The sequence below is a fragment of the Aulonocara sp. 'chitande type north' Nkhata Bay genome, linkage group LG7 (genome assembly GCF_057382095.1).
Source record: "Aulonocara sp. 'chitande type north' Nkhata Bay isolate Kocher_YH1m ecotype deep benthic linkage group LG7, A_spYH_male_GT1.1, whole genome shotgun sequence".
NCBI lineage: Eukaryota > Metazoa > Chordata > Actinopteri > Cichliformes > Cichlidae > Aulonocara > Aulonocara sp. 'chitande type north' Nkhata Bay.
The window spans coordinates 17806901-17825314 of NC_141350.1; the positions used below are offsets into that span (position 1 = coordinate 17806901).

At 40.0% G+C, this 18414-nt stretch overlaps 1 protein-coding gene across 2 annotated transcripts in view; it reads left to right on the forward strand.

The window, feature by feature from the left end:
- The window catches only part of cntn1a (contactin 1a), a 66757-nt gene that overhangs the window by 9905 nt on the left and 38438 nt on the right, over window positions 1-18414 (forward strand). The window contains exon 1 of one of the 2 annotated variants that reach the window (XM_086299189.1): window positions 13742-14031. The exons of the other annotated variant lie outside the window; for it this stretch is intronic. The gene's annotated coding sequence lies outside the window, so the exon portion shown is untranslated. Of the gene's footprint in view, window positions 1-13741; window positions 14032-18414 lie in introns of those variants that run through there. 2 annotated transcript variants of the gene reach the window in all.

The window sequence follows — 18414 nt, forward strand, 5'->3', positions numbered from 1 at the left end:
CAAATGAACAATAAACGGGTGAAGATACAGCTGATTATCGTCTGTCTAGACAGAGGAAGGTTCCGGCAAAATATTTCTCACATCATGAGCGAAAATAAGTTGTACATCATACACAGCGTGGAAGTCGTAGTTCACTAGGGCACTGCAGTGGACAGCTTCCATACTGCATGTGTTGAGCCTCATGGTGAAATGTGTCAGTAGAATAGCACAGAATAGTGTCACAGGCTGGATTATTCATGAGGACGATGTAATGGCAGTGTGTGGAGGAAAGGGCACCCAGAGGTGAATCTGACTGGGAGAAAGACAGCTAAATCCCCCCCTGTTTTTTTTTTTTTTTTGGTGGTCTTTTCACACGTGCCCCACACCACAGTTGCCATACTCTGACTCTTATCTACAACACACAGCTCCACTCATGCTGCACATACAGGGCCACAGTGTGTGGAGGACAGACAGAGTGAAGGGTGCAGTGTCACAGTAAGAAAGCACACAATCCTGTACACACAGCCACAAAAAACCCCCACTGTGTCCACAAAGGATAGAAAGATGAGGAGTTGGACTTCTGTTTAACTCCCTTGCAATAGAGGATAAGAAGACAAGCTAAAACACTGGTGTCCTATATGACTGAGGCGGGGGTGGGGGGTGGGGTTAGTGTTGAAGTGAACAATCAATATTGTTTACATGTCAAACTAATATGATCAGTACTCTTTTTTTTGTCATTTCATGTGAATTTCTTGAAATATGGCTAGTAAACAGTAAACTGTTATGAGTAATTATGGATTATATAAATATCAGTAGTTTAAAAAAAGCTGAATAAATGCCAAGTTAGTCCACGTGAGTCTTAAGAAATATGCTGCCACACAGGAATGGATAAAGCCCAGCAAGATGTAGGTGTGCAGAAATGCAAGGGAGTCAAACAAAGCATTTGTTTGAAGCGTCATATAGTCTTGTAACCTAGCTTAGAGGGGTTTTTTGCTGCTACTTGAGGGAAAGCCAGCTTGATTGGAAATGCTGTATCTGTAGCTGCGTGGGTTGTCTGAGCCTTATCTTTAATAGCAGTTGGACTGTGCACAAACAGCTTTGTACTTGGGAAGAGATGATTTCCTTATGTAAAGTGATAATCTGGTGATCTGAACGCCAGAGAGCTCCCACACATCTGCACCTACTCGTGCTGACATAGCCAACTAGTGTCATGGTGTACCAATTTTGGGTTTGAGGATTTTAGTCCACGCTGCAGAAATATACCTTTTGTGGTCTGACATTGATCTAAGCGCTTATTCTTTTTGCTGCATCTCTCTCTCTCTTTCACCGTCTCTTTGAGGGTTTTTTTGTAAGTGGGCACCTGTTCTGTGTTGTGAGCCATGATCACATGGTGTTACTTGGCCAAAGAGGCACCAAATGACTCAGGTCTTTGCCCAGACTGTTCTCATTGTCAGTCGGCACACACGTTGCTTTCCAACAGGCCATCTGACTGTGGCCATGTGCTCAACAGTAAACACAAGTGAACGGGTATGCTTACAGTTCCGGACGTGAACATGTGGGCTGTATGATGGCGGATGGTCTGCAAGCATTGCATGTCTTAGTTGTCAAATTCAGATTTCTAGCAATCTGAATGAGGGTTCATGCTGACTGTTTTTTGCAACAGGGTGCTCGAGTGCCAAGTCACAGGGGTGTATTATTGCACACACAAATGCACCCATTGAGAGAGACCATAGAGCCTGCAGTGGCACAAGTCGTGAGGGAAGACTTCCTGATGAGTAGGCATGAATATCCATGCCGCTGCTTAAAAGCATCGGCACAGGCCAATACAGTAAATGGAAGTCAAGGGAATAATAAAGCCAGCTTTGTCTTGTCTAATTTGAACTCTGGAGGAGGTGTCTGGGCCTCTTGTTTGAGCTGAAATGCTTTTGGAAAAATTTCAGAAAGGGAAATCTCTAATCTTAAGAAAATCCTTTCATCATATAAATGCAGTGTCGTACAAGGAAGCATATTTTATGGGTATCTCATGTCCTCATTCACTTTTTAATGACTTATTTATCAGCAAGATTGCAGGGTGTTTACATTTCTACCCAACTTGGCATTATGATGTTTCATTTGGGATTCATTGAGTCTGAGTTGGTTTAATGAATCGTTAAGCGGTAAGTCACCAAAGTAAACAACTCAGCATGTGTCTTTTATACCAGAGATCTTGTTAGGCCTGAGCGTGTGCTCTCCCCAACCTCTTACTGTGGTCCAGACAAACAGGCACCAGTGCTGCTCAGAAAGAGAGTGCCAAGGGATTTGTTTCTTACTTTTTCAATTTCTGGAATAATCTGTCATCCATCCACATCCGCCTTGGAGAGAAATATGGAAATAGGCAATATTAGAAGTAAACAAATCTCTGCAGGTCCTGGTGACTTAAAGCTGCAAATTGCTCTGCGCTGCCCTTGGCAAATGGGCTCCTTTTGCATCAAAGCTACAGTAGCAGTGGGAGCCACAATGGGTTCAACAAATTAAATTATCATTCCCAACGCTTGAGCACGTCCACACTCGGCATGAATTTGTTGCCCCTGTCTGCCTTTCCTGTTTTCATTTATTCTTCTGCAGTCTTTATGTGGCTGTGGGGTTTGGCATAAGAATATGGGTGAAGCTGTGGCTATAGGTTCCCCTACAGGGATATATTCTGCAGAGATTATAAAAAATATAAAAAAATATTTAAAAAGTGTAAATGTGCTCATCCTGAATTCTTCAACAACCCACCACTGATTGGGAAGGACTTGAGTATATATGTGGGATTTGTATTAACTGATTGCTATCCAAAATACATGGGTCTTGATGTATTGAAAACATAATTGTAGTAGTACATTAAATATAGCTTGTATGTTATTATCACAATATTACTACACTGTAATATTGTAATAATAAAACCAATATAAACCCACAAGGGAATTTTTCTTAATGGCGCATGGGGTATAATGCAGACAGAGGGCTTCTCGTAATTGGTCAGTGAGTAAGAGACAAACTGTACATTACACTAATGCACAGTAAACTGTGCACTGCTGTTCAGTAAACTGAAGAGGGGGACCATTTCACATAGTCTTTTTGAGAGAACTAGCAAGACCCACTCTGATTTTAGATAAAGACGATGACTATGACTTTCCCGTTGTCAGTAAGTCCCTGCTATATGAGGCATCTAGATTCTGGCAAGACTTGTTTGATCACGATCATCCAATAATCCATCTTGTCAGGCTGGTGGGTTTAGATCAATCAGCATGCTGTGAGAACTGACACAACAATAAGTGCTTCACTCCACTGCCTGCTAAATCATTTCACTGTGTTGCTAAGGGACATGAATTCACTGTGGCTAATTCCTGGGCACAAATAATAATTTTTAATTTGCTTGTCTTGAACACGCAGGAATGAGCTTGAAAAAAGTCATTTTTGTCCAAAAGTATTGAGACTCTAAACCCCCCCACCAGCTTTACTGACTGTAGAAATGCAGAATAAGACAATTGTTACAACTCACGAGGATAAGCTTTAGATCTCAGTGAGAAACTGTAAAACCAGAAATACTAATAGAAGCACAGGAAGAAATAAATTGTTCTAATCATGCTAATTCTGGTGTCAATGGGTTTTAGGAGTGATGCTAAGGTATGGGTAGCGAATCAATACTGGGTGGCTGATCCACTGTCTTTGATTCATCAGAGCTATTCTGACAAACATCGATTGAGCTCCTGTTGGTTTCTGTTTCCCAGGGATTACTCCGAGTATTATAATGAGTGTGAATTGATTTATAAATGCCAGTGATTGGCTGGTGTCTCACAAACCTGTCCGCAAAGGCATCGCTTTATCTTTTACAGTAAGAAGTACCTGCCTTACTTGCAGCATTCACTGATTCGCATTGAGTCTCAATAGTCATTTTGGCCTTGTGTGCTTGACAGGTATATTTTTGTCTGACATTTCATAATAACTTTTGCCAGTTGTGAAAAAGTCCACTTAAGTATTGAGGTGAGGGATCATTGGAGTCTTCAGCAAACTTGAACTTAAGCATACTACACATTCACACACGTCCACCCACGCACTCAATCGCTCAGTTTTGATTGTCTGAGGTTCTCCTTTAAAGCTGAAGAAAAATACAGAAATTAAGCGGTGTATAGAGAAGAGGACTCTTTGGTCTGACTCTATCAAACTTCTGCAACCCAAGTTGAAGATAACAGCCATCGCGCACACATTAGAAAAGTCTCTGCTAATAGCCCCACTTCAAAACTCCTCTGCTCAGATCTCACCTGCAGCTTATTCACACAGTCTTCTCAGAAGACGAGAATAATGAACACAGAAAAGCCTAACATCGAGAGGCTGGTTGTGAATAGAAAAAGGAGGAGTGATCTGGTGATGCTGTTTTCTGTGAGTCGGGTTAATGCTTTGGTGTACAGTTATTATTCTCGTTAGAGGCTGTCCACTTGCCTATTCTGCTGTTGTGGCAGAGATTAGAGTTGTTTCTCTTTGACCGTTTCTGCACTGAGGGAGGCGGGGAGAGAAAGATAGAGAAGGAGTTTCAAGCTGACAGAATACTTGGCAGCATAAACATGGGACCTGTGTTCTGCGCTATGACCTTGTTTGCTGACGTGTCAGACCTATTTTTCCAGTCCAGAAAAAATGCTCGATTGCCACAAGGCAATGGGAGTACTCGTTTTGCTGCTAATCGCTTTGCTCCTCTGGGTCTCTGTGTTGTTGTAAGGATGTTTGTGCATGAGAGTAAAAGCCAGGATTGTTATTAGAGACGCTACTAAATGGGCTCCCCCACTCTCATGAACACTGCTGGTCCAAATATAGATTTACATAACAATAACAGCAAAATCGCACTGTTACAATCACAAAAAGGTTTCTTCCTGTTAAAAGAAAGTTTTTCCTTTCCACTGTGTCACCACATGCTTGCTTTAGAGCAGGGGTGCCCAATCCCGGTCCTCGAGAGCTACTATCCTGCAGCTTTTAGATGCATCCCTACTCCAACACAGCTGAATCAAATGGTTTGATCTCTTCAGCATGCCATCATGTTTGGCAAAGACCTGATAACAAGCCATTCATTTGATTCAGGTGTGTGGGAACAAGGATGCATCTAAAAGCTGCAGGACGGTAGCTCTCGAGGACCGGGATTGGGCACCCCTGCTTTAGAGGGTCATCTGATTGTTGAGGTTTTTCTTTCTAATGCATATGTTTCCTCTTATAATATAAAGTAAGTTGAGGCAACTGTTGTTGTGATTTTGTGCTATATTAATATTAATAATTGAAATTGAAAGTATTGCATTCAATGTTTTGTTTTATAAAGGCTCATTTTGGCTCAGTTTGAATCCTGATACATGAAGTAATTTGTGTCACACTAAAAAGCTAATTACACTGGAGTGAATGTGCATGTTGTTTTCACATTGCAGCTAAATTGAATATTCAGTTAAGTGGTAAATAATAAACAGCTAATATGGTAAAAAGTTATCGAATGTCAACATTACTGGTTTCAGATGTTATATTGCTAAGTCCTGTATCATATTAATTTCAATTAAATAAATGACTCATTTTTGTAGCATTTTGGAGTTATTGTATGAAGGAACAGCAGGTACAGTAACCTCACGGCTGACTTGAACCAAATGTGTAGCCAACTGGCCACTTAACCACAACGTCAGCTGGTTAAAAATCACATTTTAGCCCATTTTCTCCATTTATTGTGTCCCAGATTTTTGTTATTTGGAATATATATAATGAAGAAAGAATTGGAATTTGAATAAGAAGTGTTATAGGTATGTATTTATCTAAGGTTAATTTAAAAAGTTATCAAATCGTATCACTTGATCACCTCTTCACATTATAGTTCAAACCAAGTTTCTGGCCTTGTTATACAACTGTATTTATGTATAATAAAACGTAATCCTATATGACTACTTTATCTTAAAAGGGCTTCTCTTATGAATTCCAAATATACACAGTGTACTGCTGATGTTATTGCTGCTGTTATACAAATAAACGACACTCACTCTATTACAAAGATGCTGTATGAAAATAAGCTACCATGTCATTTCTTTTCATTTATGTCCGTCTAACTTTTCCTTCACATGACACCCAAAGTTTATCACGTGTGCTCGAAAAGTTATTTTCCAGGCATATTTCTTTCTGTCTTCTTGCATTTAGCCACACACGTTGCATTGTATGCATTTTGCTCAGTGAGCATGAAAATTGCTCCATTTAATGAAGCCCTACTATGTTTACTCAAGATTCAACACTTCTTGGAGTACCAAGAACAACTCGCCAAGCCTTCCTGTAAGGAGGTGGTGCAGGAAGAGAACGACAGATATCCCTTTAGATTTCTGATTTGCCCTACGTATTGTTACATTATAATGCTGCAGGGCGTGACTGACTGCATGTCCAGTCCTAAAAAGAGCAGTATTGTGCTTGTGACATACATCAGTCACTTGAATGCCACTGTTGACCTATATATGAAGGCCTGGGTCAAAGGAGAGACAGGCTGGCCAGAGCACAGAGGAGATATCCTGTTTAATGAACCTTAATGTGGCATGCGTCAGACTGTGGCACACAAATATAACCAAGAGGAAGACACAATTTGTGCGCTACTTTGGTGAAAACTGAGCATAAACAGTTGTGTGTCTTGCATTGTTTCTGATTGTATAATCCAGACCAATGCACTGTGCGTTCTCTGGCTTCATTCAAAGCCAGTGAACGCACTTACTAATTAGATTCATGTACATTTTGACAGTAGAAGACAGAAAAACATGGACCAGCTCCTCGAAGGGGGAAGGGGAACGATGCAGAAGATTTAGTGCAACTCTAAGTCCTATTATCTATGCCTTGATGACTCCTCTGGTGCAATAATCAATACAGGCTGACTGGCACCAGGGACCAGGGTCCACTACAGGAAGAGGATATCTTCAAACCATCCATTATGGATGAGAGAAGAAGTGAAGGGATGGAGAAAACAGGAGATGATAGATGTGGATTGGGCTAAAGGAGAGGGAGAAGAATATGGAAAACAGGATGAGGAAGCGGGAAAAAGAGAAAGTAAACAACATGAGGAAGAGCTCATTCAGAGTGGGTGAGTGGATGAGGCATAAGGTGGAGCCACTGAATGTGCCATGGCTTCTGTTTATTTTTTTATTTCTTTGCTGCACTTGCTCCCTCTGTGAGGCTGGTTCATGCTGTTCTTCCAGTGTGACTGTAAAGTTTATGTTCAGCTGTGGGAATGGACGCAGCCCTCACAGGTATCAAAATTAAATTGTCTTCTTCCCTCCCTCCCACAGCATGCCACCACCTTTGCAGCAAACATTTTGTTTGCAACAACTGTTCTTTCTTCCCCCCTCACAGCTGCATCCTCCCCCGTGGTACATGCTCTAGTCTTCCTCCTCTTTCTTCCTTGTTGTGGTAATTTTGTCCTTCTTGCTGTGGCTGCCGTACCTTCTGGCCACACACACCAATATCAGCCCGAAATATCACTGCAAAAACACTCCACAAACAGCCCCTCCTCTCCCGCATCCTCCTCCTTTTCCACTGTGATGTGAGGTCACAGCTGGGGAGCCCTTTGATTTGAAAGCTCAGTGTACATTTGTGTATGCGATGGAGGGGGCTTCTGCGCTGCTGAGTGCCTGTGATAGAAGGGGTCCAGGATGCCATGACAGCGGTTGCTAGCCAGCACTAGCAGTTTATCCTCAGGCAGGAATATATACAGCCGGCTTCACTGCTGCCAACTCAAGCTAACGGGACTGTACCTGCAAGCGTGTTGGGGTCTCTGTGTGCCTCAGAGCTGTGCGCTCTAGAACAGAGGTGGGTGGCAGAGTAGGCTCAGTGTTTGGTTTGTGTGTATACTGTGTGGTGGAGCCAGAGGAGTGCTTAGAGTTAGGAAGTTTTGCTGGCTTTTTTTTTTTTGTTTTTTTTTTGCTTATTGCAACTTATGTTTGTGTGTGTGTGTGTGAGAGAGGGAGCATGTAGCACTGCTGAGCTCTGCTGGCTCTGGGATTCTGTCCTCTGCAGAGGGAATAGCTCATTATCTGCCTCTCAGAATGAAGCATCCTACCTAACACTGCAGTGCTGCACACTGAAAGGATAAACCTATTGAAGCGTTGTATGTGTGTGTGTGCATGTGTATGTGTGGGACTGTACAGGAGTTTGTAAGTTGGTATAAGGAAAGTGGTTGTGTATCCAGCACCCACAGTGTCTGTGTCCTTTTCTGCACACTGTCTCCTTCTTTTGTATATTTATATTTGTTAGTTCAGCACAGATGATTTTCTGGGGCTTGTCTTATTTACATTTCTTACTTAAGGCATTACTTTTCTTATGCATCTTTGGGCTAATATTACAATAAATATTCATTGCTTTATTTCTTTTTTACTGTGTGTGTATGACTGTTACATCATATTGCATTATATGAAACGTGCTTGATATATTCATATTAAGGCTATATCTTTGATATGCTGGGTCTTGGTATGCCTATTAAATCAACAGCCACCTCAAAATATGTATTGTATATGTATTTTGCCCTTGATATGCATTGTTCTAAACACATTATTGTATTTAAACAAAGTTCTAACTGCTTCATAGCTTGCATGGTCCCGTGGTAAGAGTCCACCATCTAGCTCAATTTCTGCATCTTTGTGTGGCACACCTGCATGTGCATATGGTTTTCTAATCAGTGGGTTAAGGTACTACAGTAGAAATCTTTTCAAGCAGCCAAACATTCAACATTCATCCAATCATTAAAAACATAAGAAACCCATTTCTGTTTTTCTGTTGTTTTTTGCTATGCTGTAGTTAAATGAGGGCAGGAATAACATGATTTCATTCACTGGTCTGGATTTAACAATATTTCTGTCAAAATCTGACTTCTGAGGTTGCTTCCTGATTGGTTATCAGGCTGCTGCTGAAAATGATTTAAACTACATAAATACATAATCCTGATGAAGCAAATTTGTAGTATTTTTGGGTGTAGGATTATAGTTCTGTTAGATATGTTAACCTTTAGTGTTAGGAACCCCCTCGCCACACACCTTGAGTGTGTCAACCGTTTGCTGTAACATTTCGTCAGCTGTGCAGAGGTGAAAATGCATCAGGGCGCCGTACTTCAAACTACTCGTTCATCGTGGCTGTTTAGAAAGACACCTTTCATTTCCAGACAGACTTCAAAACTAGTTCTGAGATGCCATAACTCAGCTCATAAAGTCACAGTCTACAGGAAAAAAAAAAGGTATATATCTATGATAATGTATATGTAGATAGATAGATAGTGTCTGTCTCACACAGATCCAGATTTTAAAATATATATATACTACTACTACTACTACTACTACTACTACTAATAATAATAATAATAATAATAATAATAATAATAATAATAATAATAATAATAACAATAATTTCATTTTCTATCCAGCAATCGGAGTAATCCAACTCTTTGCCTGACAAACAAACGCAACAAGAGCTGAACATCTTTTCCAAGGAACCTTACTTATCTAAACTCTCGACACTACTCACATTAACATGCACACAAAAGCTCTTTCGGGCAGAGTGGGCCCAAGTAGTCCCTTCTCCTAAGTCAAAACCTGGGCAGTTCATTGTGCTTCTGTTCTCTTTGAATGACTCAAAGAGAACAGAAGCAAAAGTACTAAAAGGTTTTTAAGGAGGAACCATATCTGAGTAATCAGGAGTAATTTACGTTGGCTTCAGTTTAAGCATTTGAGAGACTGTATTGTTGCCGGTTCTTATATCCATAAAGCACGAACAGCAGCAGTGGAACTCTGTTACCATTATCTTAGTTTAATACACCAAATCTCAGTCTGTCTCTCCCATGAACTCCTCCTACACAGTCAGGAGTTGAGCAACCAGACTTGGCAAACTGTTACATCTTAGTCTCATCGAGGGTCTTTTCAGTATCTGATATTATGACATCAACATGTTGCCTAGCAACCATCTCCCAGAGGGCTAAAATGACCAGTTTTTATTTTAGCATTTATGCTCCCATAAAACCTTATAAAAACACTGTATCAGTGTAATTCAGTTCAGTTTATCAATTCATCACAGTTTAGTTCAATTCTATTTTTCCAGTTCAGTTTTGATATATATTAATGTGCAAGACTTGAATATGCCTTTACTTAAATGCTTTTTATGATGCCATCACATTGCCAGGCAACCAGCTAACAACTGACTAAAAGGACATTTATATAGGACAGCAGGACCTGAGCAATTTCCAAACCTGATTTATGCATTTGTGCAAGGTGCATGCACGGGTAAGTGACAGTCATGTTAAGAGAAAAGTTACGCAATCCTCCTTTACTATATGGGTGCATATTCAACAGAACAAAAGTTTGCATATCACCTTTTAACTGTATACTTAACTAGGGTGGACAGTGTCTGGCTGATGAGTGTAATCGTACACTTATCTTTCAGAGAGTAGATGTTTGATGTTCACATTACATTTTTGCTGTATATCTGCACGCAATCTGTCAAACGAGCTCAGATCAAACAATACTGTAGCATGGACTATTGGACTATTATAGGTTTATTTATGTACGTATTAGGCCAATAAACTCAGTTTCACAGACCTGTTCTTGACAAGTAGTACACAAACGAATACTTCACTTCTTACTGAATAATACAGTGTTGATTAAACACATATTGTGCCTTATTTCGAAGCCCGTTCATCAGCACGCACATGCACAAATATCAAAGCCAAAGAAGGACGAAAGGATGTTTGTGGGAATAAAATCAGTTAAACATTGCTTGCAGCTCAAAGTGGGAATCACATGGATAAACCCAATAAAAAAATGTTCATTGAGCCCTACTTCTCTGTATGAGGTTTCTGCAGTAGTACAAAAATGACACTGTTCACAAGACAAATGAACAGTGTCACCTGTGTCTTTCTTTTTTCTCTCTTCCATGCGTCCATTCTGCTCATTGTGTTGCTGGCATGCATCACCACATCAAACCATCAAACATGTTCATAGAGATGGATAAATCAGGGCAGTGACTTTTATGACAGCTGGATGTCGTCCTCCAGTGCAAAATACTTTAATCTAGTGGATGTTATCAACATATTATTTTAAGATAGTAGAGTTGAGTGATTTATTGATTTGCACAAATATCCAGTGTGCATGATCTGCGACCATAAAGTGCAGATAACTACTAATTGCGGCAGATGATTTTTAATTTCACTGCTGATGATCACACATTAGAATCAGTTTGATTTATTCAAAAGAAATCCACCTTCATGTGCATGAAGTGTGATATTGGATTTTACTGTTTAAGCTTTCCGTACACAAGAAAATCTGTTATTTGTTTTTTCAGGCTTCAGTCATTGTGTGTAAATTGTGTGTGTGGCTCTTTGTGTTTTAAACTGCCACAGCAATCACTCAACAGTATGTTCTGCAATAGTGAAAAACAAATAATAGGTCACAAAAAGGAAGATGATATGAGCAATGCAACATTACCCCCTCCCTAATCTATTCAGGAGGGAGTAACATTGCACTATTAGTTGTCCAATTAGCTGCCAGGTTTTCTGAAAATAATGCACAGCAAACCATCCGATATCTGAGAAATATATCTACCTAAACAAATGTAGACACAAATACCTGTAAATGCGCAAATTTGTCCATTCTGGTCAGAGTAGTGTTGTTAAATGGCATAAACTGAATATACTGCATCTCTAATAGCATGTACAGAAGGTGGGGAATGATCCTCTTTTATTCCCGTCACCGGCGGGGTTCTGCTGAGTCAGAAGTCTTGGGTAAATCGTGCTGAAAGAAAAAGCAGAATCCAGCCAGACACAAGGCTTATGCTTTGCCACTGCATTCTGTGCTCTGCTCCACATGCTCTCCTTCTGAGAGATTTGCATTGGTTTTGATTAGTCAGGGAGCTCATGATTTAAGACCAGATGTAAAGTGCTTGCTAAAAGTAAGAAGGTGTACTTTACACCTCTTTGCACAATTCTCCTGACTTTTTCAGGGACCGTCTGCTTCATCTTAATGGATGTCATTAGACTGGGTTTGGTCTCAAGCATCATCTGGAGCTCTCTTGAACTGCTCCATTTGCTATGATGATTTGAAGGATTAGTGCAGACATTTGTACCATCGATACCTGATTTCATTGGGTACATTCTACTGTAAGTGCATTTCCAACACTAAAATACATTTCTCCTGTTGCTTGCTCTCTTATTTTCCATAATAACCTATGAAAGTTTAATGAACCCCATATTTAAGGTGACTTATTGAAAGATTCGAGGCCTCTGTGTGATTTTAATGAAATTCAATAAGGTTAATCAGTCCATTACTCAGAGTTTTGTTGTCCCACTGCAAAGCTTTATTTTTTTCCTTTTAGCATTTTCATACAATGCATCTAGTTGCTGTGGTGATACAGACTGAAAGCTTCCTCAGATGAATTTATTATGTGAGCCTCACGAGGCTAAACCTTTCTTAAACCTTCTGGTATCCCCTCGACCAAATCCCTGCTCTGTAACACTTGCTCAGCATCTTCCTGGTTACTGCAACCCAAAGGCAGTGTGTGAGCGTTTGTATAACACTGCTGCCTCCTGTCCCCTAAATAGAATAGATTGCACTTAAAAACCTTATACCCCCCACAGGCTGAGTGAAAAACTCACAGCTGGGAAGAGCTGAATAATATATCATCCTTTTGCAGTTTGCTCATGAGTAGCTCCACTGAAGAGGTTTGCAAAAGGCACATTACTTATTTTAGCTTTTCTTTCTTTCCCCTCCAGGACGCGGTAAAGTGGTCCCTAAACTTTTAAAGTTATTATTTTAGTTACAGGAGAAAAGTGCTGACATTTTTATGTACTAAGGACATAATAAAGCGGTTAGTATTTACAGTAAGAGAAATGTATAGATAGATATAGATATGTTCTGTTTATCCAGCAGTTATACATCCAGCTTTACTTCTCCATTGCAGTTATTTTTCACAAATATAAGACGATTTAAAATGATACACACGTTCCACATTCCTAGTGTATAATCACGATGTCCTTTTTATATCTGTTTCCAAAGTAAACACACATCAGATAACATCAGATAATTATTTTACTTATATTGCATCTGGTTTGTAAAGATCAGTTTGAAAGATAAAGCACAGTGACAGGTTCAATCATTTATTCGTAATTTTACATTTTGGAGGTCAGATGACTCCCAGTTTACATTTGTGCGATGCTTAATAACTTTACCAACTGGAGGAATTATAAGTAAGAATGAATCTTGTGGCTAGTGTAGGTAAAAGAAAGCTAAGAACACTTAATCCTTTCCCAAGTGATTGCTTTCTTGTGTTTTCTTTTTAACGTGTGGAGATTAGTTCAAAGAATTCAAAGAATAGCCAAATTGTTGTTGCCATTCTGCTACATATATAAATATATATATTAGAAATCTGCTTTGGATTGGGAGAATTACATCAAGTTTACAGCAAACATGCAACAACACACCTTCATGTCTTATCTCCACTGTGCTGGTCCTGCGTCTCTGAGTGAAGCCTGTGTTTTATTGATTTCTTTTCTACCTTTACTTTCTCTCTGACAGTAAAGAGGGGGTGATTATGACAGCGCTGATGATATGTGTGGCTTCCTGCCAGGCTAATGATGGAGCAAAGTCGACGAGTGAATGTTGTATCAATTTGTATTTCTCTGTGTCTGTGTGTGGGTGTTTCAACACGTATCTGTGAGTGGGACCAGAGGGCTTAAGAGATTAAACCACAGCCAGGCCACAGTGAGAAGAGAAGACCCCTCTGTGAAGCGTTCTCACTGCAGGGAGGCTTCTTCTCATTGGCGTCCCATTTGCATGGCTCCCTGTCCTGCTCGGGGAATTGGCCTTTTCTTTTCTTATCGTCCCTCCCTCCTCCTTTGCACCTTGGAGAGAGAGTGCTTCCATCCAGCAGGATTGCTTGTTTCTGAGGCAGACAATAGAGCAAAGTATTTAGGACACTTGGCAGGCATGTTGGAGGGGATGGGGACATGGGCCGCTAAGTAGCTCATCTCGTCACATAGCCACTGGCATGATAGCACTCGGCAGCAAGGTAAGCACTGAGCAAAGTCACACACACACACACACACACACACACACACACACACACACACACACACACACACACACACTATGCCCTAATTGTTTTTCTGTGTGTCTTTTACAACTCTTACAGAGTGCTGATGGGTTTCCACTAATAGGTAACCCCCTGCTTGTCTTCACTATAATGCAATTAAACGGGGTATTTGTGGCTTATTTAATGATTATATTTAAACATTCCCTTTGTCTGGTTAATCTCTGGTCTAATGTTAGACCCACACATTCTAATAAGAGGATGAATGAGAAGTTAAATTAATCTTCTTATTGTTCTATAACCATTTATTGTCTATAGCCAATGAAGAAAAGAAAAATCCTCTGAGACTTCTCTTTGTGCAATTTGAAGGCATTGATTGTTTTTCTTCATATACTTTAGGATACCGCTTCCTTATCAAGTGTAAGTAACACTCTGTGGCCAGGTAATTACAGTTATTTACTACAGTATATTTCCATTAGTAAATGGGGACCGAGACATGTAGCTTGTAAAGAATGTCAGCGCTCTCCCATAGAAACAGCTTAGCCAACATCTTTATTGGACAGATGTGGCATGAAGTAATTAAGTGGAGCACTCTTTTCTTGATGGAAAGCACGTCTCCTCTGACCTTTTGCCTTTCTTGACATAATTTATCATACATGATGTGGCACACTTTCCATACTTGGAAAGACACATCTGAAAGCTTTCACCCCGTGCATTACCCTACTGTACCGAGGGACGAATCACACTCTGCCGTGGCTGTTGCATTGAAAGGTCATTGCTCTTCTGGATCACAGTTAATTACATTAACATAAAAATAATCTCCAAAGTTTTTTTGGGTAATGGTGACGTCTAAGTGCCAGGCAGGAGATGTCAATCTTATTCATTCATTCATATTCTGTTATGTTATATGAAGGCGACTAACAAATACGACACCATACTTTTTTTGTAATAGTTTTCACTGTGTCTTCTTTCCCCCTTTCAAAAATAGAAGAAGGTCAGAAAAATCAGGTCACTGTGAGGTTGTGGGTTCATGGTTCCACCGTTCAGGAGCAGCATTAGATGCTGGCTGCTAAGTACGAGTGGTCTGTCAGTGACAGCTGCTTCATCAAAAATAAAAGTTGTTATTGTTCTAATGACTCGAGTCACTTTTCCCTTCCATTTGCATGAATTTACAGACGCTCCTTAATTTGAGGTTAATGCAGTTCATACAGCGGGCCAGTTCCAGTGTTCGTGGGTTCAAGACTGTAGTCATTGATATTCAGGTCAGCTGAGGTTGCTGAGCCTGTGTGGCCAAAGGGGGGTTGGAGGAGGTAGTGGTGTTGGGGGACATTGTGTTGACTGCAGGGGTTAAGATAAATAGTTTACATTAGCATGACAGATTCTGTTGGGCGAGAGAGCGCGGAAGCGAGAGGACAGACAAGAGAGCCAGTCATAACCGTATCATCTGAAGCTGGATTACATTATTCTGAGGCTAAAATAACATTATTCAGAGTGCTCTCTCTCTGTCTGTCTGTCTCTCACACATACACTAAATTGAATGGAAACATGATTTCAAACTTGCAAAAAGAACACCCCTGCGGGCTGTACTGTTGTTCATAATTAGATGATGTTGAATCTGAATGCATCATTTTCTTTATCAGTGAATAATCAGACAAACAGTTAACGCACATTGTTAGCTTAATTGCTAAAACGCAGGAACAAGATAAACATGGTGTCAGCTGCTGAAAAGAAGCTTTTAGACGTCCTTGCTCTTTACACTCCTACACTGCTGAAAGGAAGGAGTCTCTATTCTGGCTGTGGGAGAAATCAAGCTGTTACAATCTGAAAAATAAAGTTATTTTTTCCATCAAGTGCCGAACCATTTCCTGCTTAACAACAGGGGGTCCATGCTTCACAAAACACAGAGATAGCAGCTTTTTTTTTCTTCTTCTGCAGGTGTAGTTGTGTGTGCGCCTTGGGGCTTACTGTTTTATCTGCTGTATAATAGGCTTGGATAGCCCTTGTCTGTGTGCTGTACTTAACTGAATCATTCTGTTAGGCACCTCAGAGACAGGAACATCTTTACCTGTAGCCAAGGTCCTATTTTCCACACAGATACAATATATGAAGTGCGTCTTTCTGTGTCGGGGTTGACGAGACAAATGGGCTGTCTATGGCTTAGTTGAAATCTAAATCAATGATTTCGTCATAAATAATTCATTGGCTAGACTAATGCATCATCGCTGGTCTGTGGTGAAATTGTACCGATTCAGCATAACAAACAAATGGACTACAGCTGGTGTGTGATTTTGCTCAAGATTTTATGATCTTACCAGGGATGAAAAGATTAAATGATGTTCTTGTCTTTCTTGCTTTCTCTTTCTTGTTTGAATTTTGATGGGAAAACATTTATTCATTTATTTAAGTGGGCCACCAGTAAAAGTAAATGTAATTTTGTATGTTTATGTATAAAACCTCTAATCCTAACCCCATGACTTCATTAAACTAAAATAGAAAAACACACATCTCCATGGGCTCTGGATGAATTGAGCTAAAGAGACTAAATAGCAGTGCCCCTTAAAGCAGACAAAGACACAGCTGCCTCTCAGAGATGATGTCAGACCCAATGTCACACTATGTCATCATAATTCCTCTCCTTTAATGACTTTATTCTGTGATGACATTTTTATCTATCTATCTATCTATCTATCTATCTATCTATCTATCTATCTATCTATCTATCTATCTATCTATCTATCTGATATTTTTAAACCCCTAATATAAAGCAGATGTGGGGAAAACAGTTATGAGCATTCTGTCTGAGATTACATGACATGATTAAAAACAAAAGTTGTTGAAATTTTGTTGTTCTTAAATACTAAACATTCAACGTTTGTGCTTGGCATCAAGGTACATTATTGCCTGACATTGCCATTTGCACCAACACTGGCACACACAGTTCAAATGCAGTTCCCAAGCAATTAAAAGGAAATAACTAAAAGGAAAACTGACTTAACTCTCTCTCTTTTTTTATCTTATTTTGAATAAATAAAAAGCTGACTGACAGGAAATTTTATTACCCTCACAGCAAGAAGGCCCTGGGTTTAAATCCACCATTTGGCCTTTTCTGGCTGGAGTTTGCAGGTTCTCCAAGCTGTCTGCGTGAATCTTACGTTTGGCAATGAAGCAACTAATCATGTTTTAAATTTCTTACACTGATTTACAGCACATCACGATCATTAGGTAGTGAAATAAAACTATAGTTGTCCTAATTCTATAAGAAACACTCCTAAAGACAGATGATTAAAAAACTTCTGCTGGTGTCTTGGCGCCCAAAACCACAGAATATATTTGGAAGTTCAGGGCATGGACTCCTACATACCTCCTACTACAAACCTGCTTTCTGGGTGCACACGGACGACCAAAAACTGAACAGACAAGCAGCAGTGTCTCACATTGAAGGACATGCACTAATAAATTTAATTATCTTCTATTTAGCTGTTTTTTTTAATTATATCCTCAATCAATCACTTATTTGTCTGTTCGTCTTTACTAGATTTAGGACATGTTTTTTTTTCTTGTGAAATAAGGCATGACTGGGATGCTGCAGGAGATGATGCTGTGTCTAAGCAGTGCTCATTTTCCCCTCTCAAACTGATTAAGACCAATCCAGAGTTAACCTCGTCTTAGCTTCCTCTTGTAGGATTACTGCAAATCTGATGTTAATGACTGATTGTGGTGGTGATTATGATTGTATGTGTAAGGAGTGGTGGGGGGTTGAGGCGGTATTCTGGAGTGGGTGGTGGTGGATGGTATTTGAGCTTGTTTTTGAAGTCTACCAAATGGTTACTTTGTAGAGCACAAAGTAACCATGTCCATTTCTCCTCCCTACTTCACTGTGGCTGCCTGAGTATTAAAAAAAGGAGAAAAAAAGTTACTCAATTATGCAACTCACATCAGGCTAAACACAGAAAAGGAGGGGTTTCACTGACTTCCATTTCAGTAGCACCCTTAGGGAATTGTGGGGTTGTGATAAAAAGAGCAAAAGACAGTATTGGCCATTGGACTGGAGCAAAAAATCCCAGAATCTGCCCTTAAGAAGACTGTAACTTGACAAAATTTGATTTTGGTGGAATGAGGTTGGGAATCCTAAGAGGAGCAAGGAGAGAGAATGTGCTTGAAATTCATAAAGCAAAGCAACACTGGTTGCAGCAGTAACAGTTAGCAGCTCTGGCCACGTCCAAAGTATGATTTATGGGGAAGACGTCCGGGGTCCTGTGATTTACAGTGATGATTGGAGCGCTCATCAAGTGCATTCAGGCTGCTGAAATAAGATAAAAGAGAAGGAGGCCCGAATATTGTTTTTCAGAGTCTGCTGTTTTG